The sequence below is a fragment of the Chelonia mydas genome, chromosome 1 (assembly GCF_015237465.2).
Source record: "Chelonia mydas isolate rCheMyd1 chromosome 1, rCheMyd1.pri.v2, whole genome shotgun sequence".
Classification (NCBI taxonomy): Eukaryota; Metazoa; Chordata; order Testudines; family Cheloniidae; genus Chelonia; species Chelonia mydas.
This window is the reverse complement of record NC_057849.1, coordinates 192175890-192182938: the sequence shown is the minus strand read 5'-3', so window position 1 is coordinate 192182938 and position 7049 is coordinate 192175890. Positions and strand designations below refer to the sequence as shown.

General features: G+C 45.9%; 1 long non-coding RNA gene across 2 annotated transcripts in view; it reads left to right on the top strand.

Moving 5' to 3' along the window:
- LOC122464146 overlaps positions 1-7049 on the top strand; it is a 395100-nt gene that overhangs the window by 1541 nt on the left and 386510 nt on the right. The gene's annotated exons all lie outside the window — the stretch shown is intronic.

Here is a 7049-nt window from a genome sequence, read left to right as displayed (position 1 = left end):
GGTGGGTGGAGACAGGGGAATGATTCCCATGCCCAGGTTCACAAGTTCAGAGCAAACATTCTCAAAGTTATAAAGCAAACCTTACATATCTACGTACAACTTGGACTATAGACATTACAAGTGAAATTGATACATGCAGCAACTTACAAGTATTTCATAGAATCTAAACACTAAATACATTCTTTTTCCACCTAAGATGTCTGCTGGAACTACCAAGGACTAACAAGAACTGTTCCAGGGGAAAGGATTAGGCCCAAACTAGGAAGGAGTCTAGTCTCTGAAAGAAGCTTATTGGAACATCTCTGAGGTATGCATCCAATGAAGTGAGCTGTAGCTCACGAAAGCTTATGCTCAAATAAATTGGTTAGTCTCTAAGGTGCCACAAGTACTCCTTTTCTTTCTAAGACTAATGCCTATCTTGAGGAAAAACTAACATATAGGGGAATTGGTCTGGTTTCCAGCTGAGAGTTTCAGTTCTTACTTAAGCCTGTAACCTGGGCAAGAGCTGGCATGTGGCTTACCAGCGTCACAGTAGTTATACCAGCAAAACATAAGGATGGCTCTCTTGTAAGGTTGGCTTATTTTGTTTGGGGAACTGGTATGAAGTATACTGGCAAAAGCACTCTTTGCTGCATGTGCTTTAGGAGATCTTCCTGATAGCTATACTGGCAAATTCTTTCTAGTATAGACAAGGTCTTCATGAGAGAGTGTCCTGAATTTCACAGCACTACATGGAATTAATCCTGGCTACCTGGGAGACCATCTCTCTCCTTCCACAGGAGTGACGGAAGCTCTGTAAAAGTGGGGGATGAGCGGGGCCCATGGGCACCTGAACCAGGACCCTATACCTCATGCCACCCTTTTCCCTAGAGCCCCTGCCCTCATGCTGCCTCTTCCCCCCACCCCCAAGGCCCTGCCTCACACTCCCTTCTCTCCACCCACTCCCTGCTATCACTTGTCCTTATTGCTGGTAAAAAGTGGGAGGCCTCCCACTTTTGAAGGTGATGGGGCCCTGGTCCCCTGCCCCGCCCCCAGTTCCGGTGCCCTGACCATGACCCCTCATCATAGCTTCCCTCCATTGGAGTGGTGTAACTGTTGATCATTAGGGTGTGAGCTTGTGGCCCTGGAAAACAGAACCATCACAGGACTCCTTAGGGTTGCCGGGCATCTGGTTTTTGACTGTAACTCCCGGTCGACAAGGGACCCTGGAGGCTTCAGTCAGCGCTGCCAACCGGGCCATTAAAAGTCCAGTTGGTAGCACAGCTAGGCTAAGGCAGGTTCCCTGTGGCTCCTGGAAACGGTGACATAGCCTCTGGCTCTTGGGCACTGGTACGGGCAGGGGGCTCCATGCATTGCCCCCTCCCTGAATGCCAGCTCCACAGCTCCCATTGGCTGGAAACTGTGGCCACTGGAATCAGTGGGGGTGGCACTAGGGCAGTGTGTGGAGCCTCCCTGGCTGCCCCTGTGCCTAGGAGCCAGAGGACATGTTGCTGTTTCTGGGCACTGCCCAGAGCCTGCCCCGAACCCCCAGTCCTGAGCCCCTTCCCACACCCAAACTCCATCCAGAGCCTACACCCCCTCCAGCACCCCAACCCCCTGCTGGGTGAAAATGAGCGAAGGTGGGGGAGAGCAAGCGATGGAAGGAGGGGGATGGAGTGAGTGGGGTGGGGCCTCAGAGAAGGGGCAAGGTAGGGGGCAGAACAAGGATGTTCCATTTTTCTGCTATTAGAAAGTTGGCAACCTTACACAGGAGCTGGATCAAGGATATGGAATTCACAGGCAGAAGAAATAAGAACAGCCACATACAGAGCCAAGTGTCAGACCCACATGTTTACCTATGCTTCCCCCCCCCAGTAGATCCTTTTATTCTCCCAGATTAAATCAAGCCCCCCTTAAACCTGACTTTTGGGGCACAAGGGGGGACAGGGAAGGAATTAAAAAGAAAACATTGCCATTTTTCATGTAATGGGTTAAGGGCCTAATAAACAGGCTAAATAAGCTTGGGGAAACCTGGGTCTTGCTTTTCACCTAAGCAGTGAAGTAATTGTTCATCCAGCGTGTACTTAGCTCTCCTTCCGATTGGATTTGTTGCAGGATCAAGTGGAGAGGTTACATTTATTAATACAAAATTAGTTTCTGAACGTTTTTGAAAGTGCTCTTCCAGAAAGGAGATGAACACTGCTCATCTTATTTCCCAGCATTAAAGGCATGGCCATTGCTTCTTTGTTTACAGTATTTCTTGTATCTGTTGCTTCACCTGAATTGCAATGGTAACACAAACAGTATATTATGCCAAAAAATGCTAATGGCTGCCAGTAGAAGGATCTCTTATCTAAAGCCTCTTTCAGGCTTGACAGAAAGATCAATCAAAACTGTTTATGTAGTAAAAACAGTCTCAGGCTACTGCCCAGGCAATGGGCAGCAGGGCAGAGAGCTAAGCTGTGTAGACTGAGGGGTTTCCCTGGATGCAAAAGCTGGGGTAGGATATTTGTTACAGCTAGCAGGCTGTGTGGAGTTTGAGAAATCCAGGAGAATGGGTAATGAGTGTGACCATGAGAGAAAATGGAGGGACAACTTCTTGAGTACAGAGCTTGCTGGAACAAAATACAAAGTAATGCACATGGGAAAACATAATCCCAACTATACATATAAAATGATGGGGTCTAAATTAGCTGTTACCACTCAGAAAGGGATCTTGGAGTCATTGCGGACAGTTCTCTGAAAACATCCATGCAATGTGCAGCGGCAGTCAAAAAAGCTAACAATGTTGGCAAAGGGAAAGATAACAAGACAGAAAATATCACATTGCCTCTATATAAATCCATGGAATGCCCACATCTTGAATATTGCATGCAGATCTGGTCACCCCATCTCAAAAAAGATATACTAGAATTGGAAACGGTACAGAAAAGGGCAACAAAAATGATTAGGGGCTTCAAGGCTGATACCCCACTCTGGCACTTCGAGTGCAGAAAGATTTTTAAAAATTAATACTTGCCATTCCAGGCTTGTATTAAACTCCTACGGTTACAGCTTTTCTGACCATGGCTTGGTAAACGCTGCCACCACCCAAATGCGAAACTCCTTTTTGTAACCCAGGAAGGTGCACTTGGGAATTCCTTCCTGTGGGGTACCCTCAAGCCCTTTCACCCCTCTCTCTGGAGAAGAGCTGAGAAAGAAACAAAGGAAATTAGCTCTTGCCACCAGCTAATTAAACAGCATATGCACAAACCTCTTAGAATACCAAAAATCCAATCCTGTTCTTAAAAAAGGTAAATTTTATTAAAAACAACAAAAAAATACGTCTAGAACTTAGGCTTTTGCTAAATTTTAAAAGAGCAAGTCCAAAAATTAAGCACCCAAAACAACTTTCTTGGGGATTCATCTTAAAGGTTACAAGCAAACAAAAGCATCTGGGGTTAGCACAGAGGAGTCCACAAGCCAATAGGAAATAACCCTAATTGTGTCTTCCTAGGCATTCCCTAATTACTTACATATTTGGGGTTTCAGATAAGTAGGGTTGAGGTATGATTTGATGCTTTTTCATACCTGGTTTTAAAACTGTTTACAGCATTGCTGCTCTGTCTCCCTCTTTCCCAGAGAGCCACAACACACAGACAAAAGTAAATTTTTTCCCAATTTTAAAAAGTTCTAGATCTCCCATTGGCTCTTTTGGTCAGGTGCCTACTCCTTTTCCTTTACCTGGGGACTTTGTTAACCCTTTACAGGTAAAAGAAGCAGAGAACAGCCACCCAGAGGGACTTTATATCTAGCTGGCTGTCTGGGTGTCCATAAAAGGGAGCTCCCCCCCCTTCATTTATCACAAGGGGTATGGAACAGTTTCCATATGAGGAGAGATTAATAGGACTGGGACTTTTCAGCTTAGAAAAGAGACAACTAAGAGGGGATATGATAGAGGTCTATAAAATCATGACTGGTGTGGAGAAAGTAGATAAGGAAGTATTGTTTACTTCTGCTAACACAAGAACTAGGGGTCACCAAATGAAATTAATAGGCAGCAGCTTTAAAACAAACAATCATAGAATATCAGGGTTGGAAGGGACCTTAGGAGGTCATCTAGTCCATCCCCCTGCTCAAAGCAGGACCAATCCCCAACTAAATCATCCCAACCAGGGCTTTGTCAAGCCTGACTTTAAAAACCTCTAAGGAAGGAGATTCCACCACCTCTATAAGTAACCCATTCCAGTACTTCATCACCCTCCTAGTGAAAAAGTTTTTCCTCATATTCAACCTAAACCTCCCCCACTGCAACTTGAGACCATAACTCCTCATTCTGTCATCTGGTACCACTGAGAATAGTTTAGATCCATCCTCTTTGGAACTCCCTTTCAGGTAGTTGAAAGCAGCTGTCAAATCCCCCCTCATTCTTCTCTTCTGCAGACTAAATAATCCCAGTTCCCTCAGCCTCTCCTCAGAAGTCATGTGCTCCAGCCCCCTAATCATTTTTGTTGCTCTTCGCTGGACTCTTTCCAATTTTCCACATCCTTCTTTTAGGAGGTGTTTCTTCACACAACGCACAGTCAGTCTGTGGTACTCTTTGCCAGAGGATGTTGTGAAGGCCAAGACACTAATGGTTCAAAAAAGAACTAGGTAAGAGCCATTGATGGACCTATCTTGCAGGAAATTAGCCAGGATGGGCAGGGATGCAAAACTATGCTCTGAAGGGTGCCTCGCCTCTCTGCCAGAAGCTGGGAATGGGCGACAGGGGATGGATCACTTGATGATTGCCTGTTCTGTTCATTCCCTCTTGGGCACCTGCCCACTGTCGGAAGACAGGATACCGGGCTAGATGGACCATTGGTCTGACCCAGTGTGGCCATTCTTTTGAAAGTCTTGGAGATGTTTGAGCAAGGAAACTGCCTGTTTGTGTTTTTTTTGTTACTGTGTTCAGGGAAACAGGTCTTTGTGGACATTCTTTTGTATACAAACAAGTTTACACCAAGAATATGCTAGTCTGATGTTACTGATTTGCCCTGTTAATGGAAACAACCCTGCAAGGCCCCAAATAGTGTCTAACCTCTAAGGCCAACACTAGTAATCACTCTCCAATAGGAGAGCAACAGTTTCGTTTTAGAAATTCCAACATTCTCCTTCCTAATGTTAAACAGTCTCCGTGTGACTATTGTCCTACAAGGGATGCAACATTTGGTGGCAGCAACCACATCATTATTAACATTTATGTTGGAGATTTTTGCCATCAGAGAGGCTTTGACAATGTCCTTGGTAGGATGACTGCCTTTTCAAAATGCAGAACTGGGACATGTGCAGGAGCCCTACCCCCTCTCCCCTGTGGCCCTGCTCCTCCTCTTCCACCTGAGGCCCAGCCCCCAAGGCAGACTGGAATCCAGAGCCAGGCAGTGGTAAGAGCTGCCCAGGCGGCTGTGGGGACCCTCAACCTGCATTGGGCAGGCGGTCAGGGGGGCCGAAGAACAGTCACTGACCTCTGGGGCACATCACCCAGGGCAGGTGGAGGGTCCAGGCTCCCCACAGTGGAGTAATTCACTCAGTCACTTACCTGGGCTGTACACTGCACAGAAGCTTGGGAAGCAGCTCAGACTGCTGGCTCTCCTGGATCCCTGTTTTCCTGCCCTCCCCTTACCCAGGGGGAAAACTGACCTGCTAGCAGAGAACACCTGGTTGGCATCACTGCTTGCCCCCTGCCCGAATGTTCCTCTGTGCCCCCCAGGGGCAAGATGGTGGTGGTGGGGGGTGAGCAGTAACTCCAGGTGCTCTGTGCCTGCCAGTCAGTTTCCTCACGTGAGCTGTGCAGTGAGTCAACAGGAGCAGCTCTCCTGACCTCCCTTTATGCAGACCATGTGGGGGAAACTGCCCAGGAGGCACAGAGCTCCTGTGTCACTGTTCTCTGCCCTCCCTCCCCTTCCTCTGAGGGGAGGAAGCAGAGCTAAGGGAGAAATCTGGGTGCCCCCCCACATGTCGCCTATGTGACATATCCAGTTTTGGGGGGGGGGAGGGAAATATCCCCCATGCGCTGTCAATTTCTGCCTATGCGATGATGTTCTCTAGTCTTGTTACAGTGAGCACCAGTATAAAGTGGTGGGACTGACATCACTGTTCAAGTTGACTAGTTTTAGGCACATCGTGCACTGAAGTTCAAGAACTCTCCCACAGAATCCTTCAGATCTGGTAGAAGGTTAATTTAGGCAACTTGGTGCTTGCTTCTTTGTGATACACAGTGGTTGTTATAACAGGAAGTTTCTGCACCCTGTCTCTGCATGCTTGCGTAGTATCAAGGCATTTCGTAATCATTAAAAGTTTGGGGAGTGATTGTGATCACACTTACCAAATATAAATTCAAAGTAACTCCAAGTCAATGGAGCCTTGGGATTGGACCAAATAGTAGCAGAAGTTTTATCCCTGTGTACTTCTGGAATATATAGTACCTTTTGCCTAAGGATTTTTACCATGTAGTTGCGTTTTAGGGATTCTGAATGCATCTACCTGACGGGCATGTTCCTGAGTAGAGGAAGCCATCTGGGAAAATCTCTGGCATATTTAGCTCACCATATGTCTTCAGAAACTTCTGCTTCTGGAACGAACATTCTTAAAAACAGCCACAGTAAAAGACTGTCATTTTTTCACTGTGACGTTGAGACCTATGATGCACTCTGATGAAAGGCAGTAAGCCGGGGGGGGAGGGGGGGTCAGAAGGAGAGAACTTGACTGAAAGAAAAAAAACAAAAGTTTCACCATTTTCATATTACTATGTGCCTTTCCTATTTGTTACATACACATACTCTTACAGAAAACACTTGTGTGCAAATGAATGTATATGTATATATTCTAGGCAGGCAGGTAGAATCATGTGTAAGGTTGCTCATCACTTCTTATTATCAGGCCCTGTTTTTCATGTGCTGATAATCAAACTTTGCCAAGATTTAACTGTTTGGGTGAACTTTTGGACACTTTAGTTTTGAATTAATATTTTCTCAATATAAACCAAAAACAACATTTTTCTAAACAATGTAGAATTGAATCAACACTTTATTTTCTACCCAAATTAATTTTTT